The sequence below is a fragment of the Thunnus thynnus genome, chromosome 16 (assembly GCF_963924715.1).
Source record: "Thunnus thynnus chromosome 16, fThuThy2.1, whole genome shotgun sequence".
Classification (NCBI taxonomy): Eukaryota; Metazoa; Chordata; class Actinopteri; order Scombriformes; family Scombridae; genus Thunnus; species Thunnus thynnus.
The window spans coordinates 26406238-26419718 of NC_089532.1; the positions used below are offsets into that span (position 1 = coordinate 26406238).

A 13481-nucleotide genomic window follows, 5' to 3' on the forward strand; every position below is an offset into this window, starting at 1 on the left:
GATGTATATCGCTTTGGACAAAGGCATCTGCTAAATTAAAATGTAAATTGTAAACTGTCTGGGATTTAAAAGGCAAAGACTGATTTTCCAGTTTTGGGATCTTGGACCCCATCTGCATAAATCTGGAAATAATGTTCCCAGTTGTTTTTTAGCCTTTCTTTACCATGCACGGATATGCAGCACTGTCATATGTTCTTATGCTTGCTGATATACTGAAGTCTATTTCTGGTGTGGGTAGAATCCATGGTGGTATAACTGACCAGTGTATCTGAGAGGCCTCTAGCTTCTCCACCTCTTTACCCATATTGAAAATGAAACACTCTTTTTTTCTCTCCTTGATGTCCCCTTGGTGTAACTACTGCATTGCCAATTATACAACAGGTTGTTCCGACCAAGCAATCTGATTGGTCAACTAGACATTTAGAACGTGCTCAAATCAGCATGACAGCACACCTTGCCGTGCTCAAATGAAAAATGCCTCATCACTAAAACTATTACTCCGCCGTTCATTAGAACTACAGACCGTGACGTCGCGCTAACGGACGGTCAGGAACGAGGCGCTTCCTGACCACAACACTGTCGTGCCAACTATGACGGTAAAGTACACCCTGTCGTGTAATATCGCTTAATTTTGCTCGCAGTGTTTTTTTTTTATATCTCTACAAGTAAAGCCGGGATTGAACAGATGGCCCCACAACATATTCTCAGTGCCCTAGCCTGTATTAGGCCTACATCCAACCTTTTTAGATTTAATTTGACTGCTGTTCCATAACATAAACAACCATAATATAGTTTTGACCTTATCATGTAGATCATTAGTCTTTCATCAAAGTGCACTCCCAAGAATTTGAATTCTTTTACTCTCTCAATTGCTTGTCCACACACAAATAAACCCTGACATTCAGGTTTTTTTATTACCCACCAAATATTTGGCTTTTTTCACTGAAATCTTGAGTCCCCACTTTTCACCGCTATTAGCTGTTTTGTTTAAGGCTTCCTGCAGTCGCTCAGTTGTTTGTTTGATGCCTCTTTTCCAGATTGCATCTTCATCTGCAAGCAGAGAAAGTCCAAAACCAGTCCCAACGTCTTGTAAGATATCATTTATCATTATAGCACTGGGCTGATTACACTTCACCGGGGTGTTCTGTAATCAATATCTGTGCTGTACCCACATACAGTCTATGTGCTGGCTGCACAAAACTCACATCGCAAAAAAACTGCGTTGCATGTCACATGACTGTATACAGTAGTGACGCCTGCTGCACTCACGTACCCTGTTACCGCTGATGAAACTGGTGTGGGCTCCAACCTGTCTGCATGTTAACACTAATGTTTAATAATATCTGCATGAATACATCCTTAACTGTGGATGGACAGACTATTAGCCGTTTTATTTGATAGGTTTAACTGAGAAGAATGCTTTATTAGTTACTATTGTGTCTTTACAGCCATGATTTACACTCGTGGAATTGACTGATTGTGTGTGTGTGTGTGTGTGTGTGTGTGTGTGTGTGTGTGTGTGTGTGTGTGTGGGTGGGTGTGTATGTGTGTGTATTTACATGTGCGTGTGCGTGTTGACAATGATGAGTATTTGCTGCGCTCCAGTGGCCACAGTGAGGAACTACAATTCACATTCTTGAATGGAAATTATAGAAACATAATACTGAATATTACCATCATTCTCACAAGTACCAATATTTATTGTCATGTCAGTATCTATATTCACAATACACACTTTCGTGGGGTGCAAACGATATCCATTTTGATTGTTTTATTTAGAAAATTGTCACGTGTGTTAGTGTTGACGGCGTTGGAGTGCATGTACGGTACATTTCGGGACGGAATGTCTTCCAGGTGAGTTTTATTTGGCGCGTGTTTATGCGGCTCGTGGAAATCAAGCGCATGAAAACAGATATTTATCGACGAGGATGGGATTCGAACCCACGCGTGCAGAGCACAATGGATTAGCAGTCCATCGCCTTAACCACTCGGCCACCTCGTCTGTATACCCTGTGTCTCACAGTACTGATTTGTCACAAATTGTACAACCCTGATTAGATAGGCTGCCATCAGTGGGATAGTTTTGGGAGAAGTTTGGCATGAGAGGTGTGTGCTGTTGGTTCTCAGAGAATGTGGTTCATTAGCAGGCAAATCATTTATCACGGGTGTGATTTGCAGCATTGTCTTAAAACACAGCCATGTTTAGATTTTATAAATGGTCTAAAATGGACAGACTTGCTAGTTTACAGCAGTTTATATCTGAAGCTGCCCAACTAACATATTGTGTTAACTTTCTGTACCTTTAAATTGGGATTATGGCTGCTGCTAGCATGTCTCTGATGGCAGACTTTCCCTAGCTGTAGTGTTGAAGCACTGATTCCCCAAATGATATGTGGCAGGGGGCTTAACGGTCCCTTCCAGTTTGTAATTGTGATGTGATCAGTTGTAGTAATATGGTTTTGTTTTCAGTGAATTCATGTAAACCACCTATTCTCTCTTTCAGCTATGTAGACCAACTTTTAACACATCCCCACAACAATCGCTCTCAAGGACCAGTGGTGATGTATGTTATATATATATAGCACCACCAACCCACAGATAAATAGATAGATATATATAGAAAATGTACACTTTTGGAGTATGTGTTATCATGTAATGTAGGCTACACATAACTGGGTCAAATGGTTATCAGTTACTGCACTTCACAGAGCATCAGTGAACATTGTGGTTAACAACAAAGTCACATTGGTTTTCACAGCTGCTCTAAACTGTCAGCAAACACTCTTCAGAATACTTCCATGTACCAAAACATCATATACAGTATACATCATACAGATATAATCTCTATAGCTAATCACATTGTCCATATATCAAATCTGAAACTGTGTGCAGCCTGTCTGATAACACATTCATGGGTAGATTGTATTGTAGTTTCTGTTATTCCAAAAATGGGCACAAATTCTGGGCTGCTCCATTTTCCCTGAGTAAATCCAAGTGTGAAGCATGGGTATGCCAGCTGCATGGTTACTAATTCCAGCCTTGGCCAGCCATGTGCCTACACCTTGTCATATCCCAATCAAATAAGGTCAGTTAACAGCCAACAGTCTCGCCAAAACAATACATTTTTTGGTGAGAACAGCCATAATCATTTAAACCACTCAAGCACATTAAAGCACATTAACATACTGCTTTACCTGCTGTCTAAAGCTAAATCAGCCACAGAATAGACATGACAGAGGAAAAAACAAAGAACTACACTAATACAAAAAGAATTGCATTCATAATTTTCTGTATAGAATTACTGAGGATGGCTTGATTTACAGTCTCTGCACTTGCCAAGGTGTGTCCACCAAGGCCTCAGAACATATACTGTATATCTCTTTAACACAATTTGCTTCTCAAATGCATGATGTCCAGGCAGGAGGCACAAAGAGCTGCACTCAAGGTCACCATTTAACAACTGATGAAGGCTGTACCATCTTTTTATCGTGAATGTTTCATTTTTAAACCAGCAAGAACTCTTTAAAGCTTTCACTTATGGAAACGTCTACACTTGAAAGCTCTAGGCTATGAGCTACAGCTGATAAAACCATTTCACATTAGTACTCTTGCTGATATTTAAACCTCTCATCTACAGACCTGGTCACTGTACTAATATTCTGCAGACAAACGTCTCTTATTCCTATAGTAACATGATTGATAGCGGAGACAAAGGTTATAATGAGCACCTGCAAGAAATGTAGAGTCAGATGGCCACAAGGCTAAATCATCCTCCTTGCTTCCAAATTACTGATGTAAAAAGTGCAATCAATGACAGCGACATAATAAAAATGTCACCAGCAGTAAGTCAAAATCAAGTCCAGCCAAAGGCAGGATCTAGGTGTATTGTGTAAAATAATACACCAGATGGCGCCACACTTCACCAAGAGACTGCCTACACTCCACCTGGCGTCACCTGGAGGGTGTTTAATAAAACTGGATTAGAGAGCTGTGGCCAGATAGCTGTGAAATGATGATGCTGTACCCTGATATGACTCATCTGAACTCAAGCAAACAAAACTTGAACAGCAGGAGGAATATATCTATTTTAGTTTGACAATGGCGCTTAGTATGTGTGAAATAACCAAGGGAGGCTCACTGTCCTTTATTTCAAGGTGAACCTAACACTTGCAGCATCAGCAGGAAGATCAGACGTCATGTGGATGTGTCATATCAGCTGGCACTACTTGCTGGTTTATAGAAGGAAACAGAACTGTGTGTGAAAGCTGGACACAGACCAGAAGAGACCTTTAAGCACAGTTGACTCACAGGAGCTGAGTGATGAAATTGATTCTTTGCCATAAAACAAATGATGAATGACGCAAGTTGCTGAACTTATGATTGTTTATACCTCACTTTAGTAGCAGCCAAATATTTCACTTGTATTAACATTTTGGATATATTTCTCCATATTCCGCCTCTGCATTTACACTATCTGCCACTTTTACTCCCTTAAGGGGTTCAACATATTTGTGATCCAGACATACAAACACTGTCAGACAAGAACCAGATGACATGTCAGGTAAATTGGATCCTTGCTGTTTACTTTTGTTTATGTTTCAGCTGATAATCATCAAGACCATGAGCGTTTTTCCTCATCTGAGCAGAGAAGTAAGTCCAGTCACAGATAGACCATCAGGTTCTGATGTAATGACAGCTTCCCTTCGGGCCTCAACACTTCAAACATCATGAGATCAAAGAAATGACCCAGAATGTGGTAAAGATTAACTTCAGATTAATTTCAGAGATTCGACAGCTTGATCTGAATATGTTCCATATATTCCACCAGCAAAATGTGATGTGACAGCGTTCAAACAAAACAAACACGCCAAAAATTGGTCATGAAAACAGGATAGCAGCAAGTCAGTCTAGAGTGATCCCAGGTTCTACTTTAAAGAATAAGGCTGATGATTTTCTATGTTTTTCTATATTTTTTCTTACTGTCAACAAATCTCACATGCAGACCCAAACCAATAATGAACTGATCTACTAACAAGTATTGTGTGTTTATCGAAAGCCTGATATATCTCATTCCTCTGAGTTGTAGCTGTTGTTAAAAACTCATCAATGAGTCACAATGTTGCGTTGGGTGACATGTTCCTTCACCACAACAAATTATGGACACGTTAGTTTGTTTAGAAATGGCTCCAAAAACTAATAACAGTGATCACGTTTCCAGTCTAGTTCCATTTAAGGCAGATGCCACTGAGCATGTGCGGGAACGCAGTTCTGTTGACAGAGCTTCACTAGCTTGTTGTGCTACATATCACAACCTCTTGACTTTTGTTATATTCTGTCTTGGTGTTTCCTTTTCACAACACCAGGTTGATCATTTGATTGGCAGGCACCTGTGGACTTGTGGGCTAAACCTACATAGGCAGGCCTTTTTGTTTAGCTCCCTCTCCCTGCTGCAGCCGCACCTTTGTGGTACTTAGTATATGCTTTTCATTTATCTATTAATTTATTTCAATAAACCTTCATGCAGTAAACTTCTTTCCTGGTATTGTATCCATTATTGTGTTTGGCATCCAAGCCAACCTTAACATAATAATGGACACAATTTTCCTCTTCCCATATTGAAGACTGCATTGAAAGGGTAGGAACTGCTTGCTATGCGATAAAGCTAGATTTGCTTCAGGGCTACTGGCAAGTACACAGAGCTTCTGATATCTCCATCTTTGCCACTCCTGACAACTTCATTTCTTCCTTTCTTTCAGTACGCTGTGATGGTGTTTGGCATGAGTAACGCCCATGCAATCTTTCAGCGACTCATGTGGAAAGTGTTGTATGGTGTGGCTAACTATGAGGTCTATTTAGATGAGGTAGTAATGTATTCACCTGACAGGGAGAGCCACATGAACACTGGCTGTTTTCCAAGGCCTTGAAAATGCCTCACTGACCCTGAACCTTAGTAAGTGTGAGTTTGGAAAGGCCACAATCACTTATCTTGGCAAGGAAGAAGGTCGAGGACAGGTTCGCCCCTTGCAGCCAAGATAAGTGCTGTTGCTGAGCACCCAGCTCCCACCACCAAACATCAGCTGTGCCGTTTCCAAGGGTTAGCAGGTTACTGTAGAGCATTTTGTCATAACTTTGCTGCCATTGTTTCTCCCATGACTGACTTTGTCGTCCTGCTAGGGAATTGGTGTGGGACTTCAGATGTGAGCAAGCCTTCCAAGCTGTAAAGCCATCCTTGTGCAGCTCACCAGTTATTGCTGCCCCCAGCTTTACTATTTGGTTCAAGTTATTGACCACCCTGCCTGCAATTTTTCCAGAAAGCTCTGGCAGACCCCAGAGAAACTACAGCACTGTTGAGAAAGAAGCCCTGGCTTTGCTGTAGGCCCTGCTTGAAACATGAGATTTGTTGAAAATATAGAAAATGCCAGCCATATCCTTTACATTTATTTTTTACTGAGGATGAGAAACTGTCATTTTTATTCCAGGGGATATATACAGTATATTATCTGTAACATGTGGTTGTCTCACCGCGCACATGATCTTTTTCCCAACATGCTAATATCACCTACAGTTACGCTAATGTCAACCTGTGTAGCCTTGTATTTATTTAGCTTTAGAATTTCTTTGACACCTAACACTCTACAAAACAATGTTTAGCTAGCTTTTAGGATCGGATCTAGACTGGTACATCATGATAAACAACATTACATGACACTACTTTAAATCTCTCAAATTGTGTTTAAGGAATAGTTTGATATTTGGGAAATATGTGGCTTATTTGCTTTCTTAGCAAGAGTTAGAGAACATTGATACCACTCTCCTCTCTGTACAGTAAATATGAAATATTTAGTAGTAGTATAAAGCCTTTTGTCTCTTCAGAGGGAACTGTGTGAAATCTGATAAATTGCCTCAAGTGATGAGTCAGTGTTGGTTGGCGCTGAAGGCTACAAGATTTAAAATGAAAGACATCTGGAGTGCGGAGTTCGAAAGAAGTGAGGTTACCAGACCTCTGTAGCCCGCTCCTCATCTCTGCTGGAGGCTAGCAGCTCTAGGTTACATTAGCTAACGTAACACACCAATCTCCAACTGAACTGTTGGCTGTGGCGGTCAAGTTGCATTGTGGATGATGCAGGAGCCAGATTCTGACAAGGAATAAGAATGTGTGGACTAAAGAAAAAGATATCTCTGACTCTGAACATTGAACATCATTCTGAACATGTGTCTCACCTGCAGTTTTTACGCCAGTTTGCTACACACCTCTTGCCTGTTTACGGTAAGCTCTGCATTGTAAACAAGCCAACCAGCCAACAGTTTGCAAGGCTGGGATAGAGATGCATGACGAGATGGTTGTGTAATGCACCCCTGAGCGGGCAAAATGACATATACTGGAGCAGGAAGGCAGACAGAGGAGAGGAATGAGAGGAGAGTGGAGAGCTGTTCAGGGCGGGCTGGAAAAACAGAGCGTGCCTTCTTCACAACAGCAACAGAGGGGATCAGTTATTTTCCTGACATGCAGCCATGGACTGATGGTGACGACTCGGAGTGATGGACCAAAAACACTCAGCAGTGTAGTAAACATCGTGGAACAACCTAGGTACTGGATGTGCCTCTAACTATAAATCTATAATATCAGTCATATCAATATCACTTATAAATATCAGGCAGCAGCTCACTAACATTTTTCACCTTGGTGGTTTCTTGAGATCTTGTGATTCCCCTTCCCACTAGAGCAAAGGGAAACCCCGAAAACCCTCTGCATATAAACGGGAATATTAGTGGAATATTCATTTTCATTAGCCATGTAAATAGCTTAGTAGGAATATTGTCTTTTTTGGAATAAAGGCAAAAACCACAATATTTTGTGCATGTAAACATAGTGAGACAAGAGGTGCCCAGCCCATCATGCTGATCAACAGCAATGCTGTTCTAAGACTGAGCACAGACAGTAGTGGACACCTGTTTCCTATGGTGAAATAAGGAGTTGTGAGTTTACAGACAGGACTTTAAGATGGAATAATTATGATCTGGCAGCTGGAAGCCAAAGTCAGAGGCATAAATGCGTCGATTGGTAGGGATGAGGATTGGGTGCATAATGTCCAAGCCATGAGTGTTCCTGGCTCAGGGTTCAGGACAGGTGTCTAGCAGTACTCAGGTGAGGAACCCTCCCATCAGGAACCTTGAGAAGACATGTGGGAGGTGGAGGGCTTTGAGATACAGAGCATACTGTAAGAGACAGGTGGCATAGCTTCCTGAACTTCTGACTAGATTCCACACAGTACAAACTACAACAAATAGTGGGATTCTTCTCAAGGTTATTCCTGACAGCACATATCTTCCCAGATACAGTTTCTTTAGACTGAATATCTTCACTCTGATCTAACGGTATGCAACTTTTAATAAAGCATTAAGGATAAAAGCTACTAAAAGATCATCTGGTCTTGATTTCTAGCTTAGACAGCTGGGAAAATATCACCTCTGGAAGACAGACATTTATTGTTTGTTGGAATACAAAGCCATTTTAAACCATATCTGCTGCAGGCTGGTTAGAATTTTAATAAGCATACTGAAAAGAAACAGGACATAATATGTATGTTTACAAATACTAATATGAAATTTCTGTTCATCTCTTGAAGGGATAGGTCTCCCATTTTACATGGTGAGGAGAAAATTATAGAAACAACATGACTTGAGGTCATTGAGCTACACCAAAGCAAATGACTCAACATGTAAAATCAATAAACATACAGTAAAGTAACACCATCAGTGACTGAGGGTGCAGTCACAGATGTTATTTTTATGCTCATTCTTTCCTGAGCCTTGTACCTCTGCTGTACTATATTCAACAAGACAGTTATATAATTATGGTACTTAAGTATCATTTAATTCCCCCTCTCATTTAGTTAAATTAAGTCATTTACCAAAATGTTTTTTGCTCCAAAATCTTTTGCTGTTTTCTTTTTACTGATTTGTGATTTCTACCAGGCAAGATGTAGCAGCCGAGTCATGATCAAAAATAGGTGCTTATATGCATGAAGTGGCAAAGTAATGCAAAACTCAGTAGCTGAAATTAAATTTTAAAAAATTGCGTTGGTGTAATTTGAAATACATACAAATATTATATTCAATATTTAATATTGATGCAGTTTAAAGCTGCACTAATCAATATTTTAAACATAGTGGATACATAGTCAAATAACTATGTATTGTGAAAGGTGGTTTGTCTCATGTCTAGATAACATCCAGATGTAATTGAATGCACTTTCATTTACACTTAGCAACTTAAATGCATGTGTCTCTGTTAGCCACGTTACAAATAAGAGTTTTGGAGTCTTGATTTTCCTGGGCCACATGTAAATCAGGGTAAGCCTTCCTCCAGTGTAGAGTGATGGTAATGCAGACAAAGAATAACATATGCACTTTCGCTGTTTAGTTGACACAAAATCAGTTTAGCCAGCTAGTTAATGACTATCCATAAACTTCAAAATTTCAATCCAACCCTTCATTTGCATTTTAGATGCATTTTTGGGTATCTGACAGCTAACTAACCCAAGACACACGTGTGGCTAAGTGTAGACAAGGTCTCAAATATTTCCTTTAGGAGTTTGTGGAGCAAAACAGAGCTAAAAAGAGAATGAAAATTGACTTACATTTGTCAAAAGGCCAGAAACACAACTTATAATGAATGCTAATATCACTGTCTGCTTGATGTTTAAATAGGCAACTGTCAACTTATAAGTTGATATGTCAATATGGTAATAACAGCTTGCTGCAGTGCCCCCAAGTGGCCAAGAAACATACTAATGCAACTTTTAATTTTACCATTGGGTCACACATGTTGGGGTGAAGCTAATCAAAAAAAAAACAAAAAACAAAAAAACGATTTTATAATAAAGAAGTTAAAAATTTGGGGGCAGGGTGAAATTTAAGGTGGCTAAACTTACATCACATCTCCACTCTGCCTTTTATATGTACTGCTTCATGTGAAGCTAGCTAACATAGTGAGGCAATGCATGTTGGTGACAACAATGCACTTTTCAATTATGCTCTTCTGTCTGGAAGAAATTGCATCCACTTTATCTTTGAGTTAGTGCCATATTCCTGCAGAAGGTGACTTTTTATTATCTGCTTCATCCAATAAAACATGTCTTTACCAGCATCTCATACATCCACTCTCTGTACAGTACATGTCTGTATAATCCTGGGCAGTTCAGTCTGAATTTGTTCAGCACTGTCCATTTCCTGCAAAATCCTGAAACAACAGTCAGGATTTTTTGGAATGATTTGACCAGGAGACAAATTTGGAGGTGCTTCACTGTGATAAAAGCTCCAGTCGGCATTATGTAACACATCTTTTAAAGTCCCAGTCCGCTATCTGCCAGGTTTCTGCAGGGAGGGGAACGCACGCTTTACACACACACAAGCACAGTTTGCTGTGATGGCCAACATATCAGCCCACACTGCTTCTTTCTCTGAGCTCTAGCCCAGGTTTAAAATAGCTCTGCTCCCTCTCAGGTCTTTACCATGATATTTGTGATGGTCTTATATAATCGGCACCTCCTGATCTTCTCTTCCTCTTCATCCTAGTGCTTGTATCCCATTCTGCCTGCCTATATCTGTTTCTCTCACTCTCCCCTCCATAGCTTTGACAGAGGGAGTAAGAGAAAATTGTCAGAGTAATTTTCATGGCAGATATTTTTTGTCTGCTCCAGCCCAGACAGGCTGGCAAACATAGAAATGCATTTTGTTGCTGCCTTTGTCATGTGGTGACTGAGGTTTAAAAATGCCTTAAATGTAAAAGATGTCAATATGCCAATGGGCCTGATTTGACTCATCTTACTTGTACCAAAGACCTTGTTTATTTTGTGACAACTTCATCTCTTGCTATCCCCAACAAAAGAAACATATTGTACATTGACATGTAATATTTGATCTCAACTCAGCCTGGCAAATTCCATGATGCATGTAGGTGGCACAAGTAGGTAAATGTTCTCATATAGCTCATGATGATAATAAGAACCCTGAGTAAAAGCTGGCAAGTGTGAGTGTGAGTGTGTGTGTGTGTGTGTGTGTGTGTGTGTGTGTGTGTGTGTGTGTGTGTGTGTGTGTGTGCGTGTGTGTGCGTGTGCGTGCGTGTGGTGTGTGTGTGTGTTAGATTCTGAGATTCAGCAGCTCCTTTCGTCCTTCTCTCTTAACACATGCAGTGCATACAAACAGCTAGCACCCACACACATACACACACACACACACACACAAACACACACAAACACACATGCATAGACAATGACCAAAACCAGCAGCCACCCACACACATACACACACACCCACACACTGTCAAACTCACAACAATCCAAAGGAGAAAGACACCTAACTGAGAGAGAGGCACAGAGAAACACTTATGGAATGAGTACTTTCATACTCAGCCAGTCCCTCTGTTAACATTAATATGTATGATAATCACTGAAAGAATGATGATGACAGGGCTAAACTTAATTATTGCTGTCTCTCCCTGCAGCAGGCAAGTTTAAATGTAGGCACTTTGTTAATGGTCACTGCAGATACAGAAAGCCATCAATGCCTGGTCAATGGGAAGATAAAGGGCTGTGTTTTTATGACACTATGTGGTGGTGCTGTGGCATTTTCACTTGGCACATGCAGCTTTTATACTCATTTGTTCCCAGTTGATATTGTGGTAATTCACCGTGAATATGACCGCATATAAACAGAAAAAACAAGCTGTCATGCTCAGAAAACCTGCCCTGAATTATCAGGCAGTGTAGTGCAGCCACCCACCTGCTCAGACCAGCCAGAAGCACCTGGTGTAAAGCAAAGTGCTGTTCTGTACTGGTTAGATGAACAGAACATGAACAGATCCTCCCACCAGCTACAGTATTTCAGTGAGACGGTTCTCTCCAGAAAAACAACAGTATCATTTTCTCAAACACTGAACATGATCTATGACGAGGAAAAACTTGATCTCTTGTAGCTGTGCGAATAATAGAGTGTTGTGTCCTAAAAGCAAAGGTGCAAGTACTGTGATCAGTGTATGGTGGTGATGCATTAGGGTCATTATTGGTATTCAGTGCACAGCTTTTGAATTTTTTCTTGTATTATCATGAAAGGGACATGTAAAACATCTGAAAAGTTATTTTGGTCAAGCTCAGGCATATACAGTATATTTCAGCATTTATTAAACAAAGTGACTAAAATGGTGGATAAATAATGTTTACCTTGTTAAGGACAGTTTGAAATACTAATTTAAATTCATGTGCAATGTGTATATTATTTAAGAAAATATATGCCCATGTATCCTCTTAACTACTCTACTGATTTTCTCACCAGCACCTCATTTTACCTTTTCATTTTCAGCTACATACAGTAAATGCATACAAGTATTTATTTGTTTATTTTTAAAATCATTGACCCTTCAATACTATTTCATTTGCATTGAAATATTGATTACATTTTCTAACAATATTCAATTATTGTAAAAAAAAAACAAAAAAAACAAACCCTCCTTAACACAGGGGACAAAATACCAACATTATTTTAACTTGGACAAGGAATTTTATAAAAATGTCACAAGGAATTACATAAAATGTCATAGCATGTACCATTAAAACAATCAACAACATGGATTTATTTTGCAGAAAAATTCATCAAAGTCCCAACTAAACACCGAAGCCATGATATCTCAGAACTCCTCCCCTCTGACAGACGCTACAGAGCCCCAGAACAACTAGGCATAAAACTGTTTTTCCACATCTTCCTGATGGGCCGAAAATTAATTCATCAACAAGCTCATTTTGATAATATCATTAAAACATAAAACAGTGAAAAAAGTCAACAGTATGGATATATGTCAGAACAATCAACTTGTATTCCAACAGATACATAGCCTACCTCTACATAACATATTCCACGTCAGTTTGTCTAGTTGGAGTGATCTTTTATTATTAACACACAATTTTGTCATCAGTGTACAAGCTAATATCATCTCGTGGACTATCCCATCATACTACCTGGTAGCCAGGACAGGTGCTCATGGCCCAGTGCATTTTCATCATCCCCTTTACATCTGTCAGCAGGAGCAGAATAGACAGTATGTATACTGCATATGTATACAGTAAATATATACAGTACACACCCTCCTCAGTGTTGAAGATGAGTTTAATTGATGTCTGACAGGCCCTCAGCTTTTCAAATAACAACGATGGGTCAGACCCATCCTCTCCCAGACTCACCATCTGGTCTCCTATGCCATGACTGGCCAGAAAAAAAGGTGCCAGCTGGCTTCTTTGAACCTTTGGTGGAATGGCTCTGTAGCCAACAGGTAGAAAACTGCCCTCTTGTTTGTAAGGGGTAGCCAGCCCATTGCTTAAAAAATGCAGCTGGTCCACATCTGGAAACTCTTTTTTCATAATTTTCAGCACAGGAACCAAGTGTGCCCAGATAGCATGAGGGTCATGGCGCCTAAATGGGGAGATAGT

The 13481-nt window shown here is 40.0% G+C and overlaps 1 long non-coding RNA gene and 1 other non-coding gene across 2 annotated transcripts; one reads left to right on the top strand and one right to left on the bottom strand.

The window, feature by feature from the left end:
* Positions 1 to 158: 158 nt before the first annotated feature.
* LOC137200325 (uncharacterized) lies at positions 159 to 3228 on the top strand. Its single transcript, XR_010931943.1, has 3 exons — positions 159 to 596; positions 1038 to 1089; positions 2504 to 3228. It is a non-coding gene; the product is annotated as an uncharacterized lncRNA (long non-coding RNA).
* Positions 1921 to 2002, bottom strand: trnas-gcu (transfer RNA serine (anticodon GCU)). The gene has a single exon. It is a non-coding gene; the product is annotated as a tRNA-Ser (tRNA).
* Positions 3229 to 13481: the final 10253 nt, after the last annotated feature.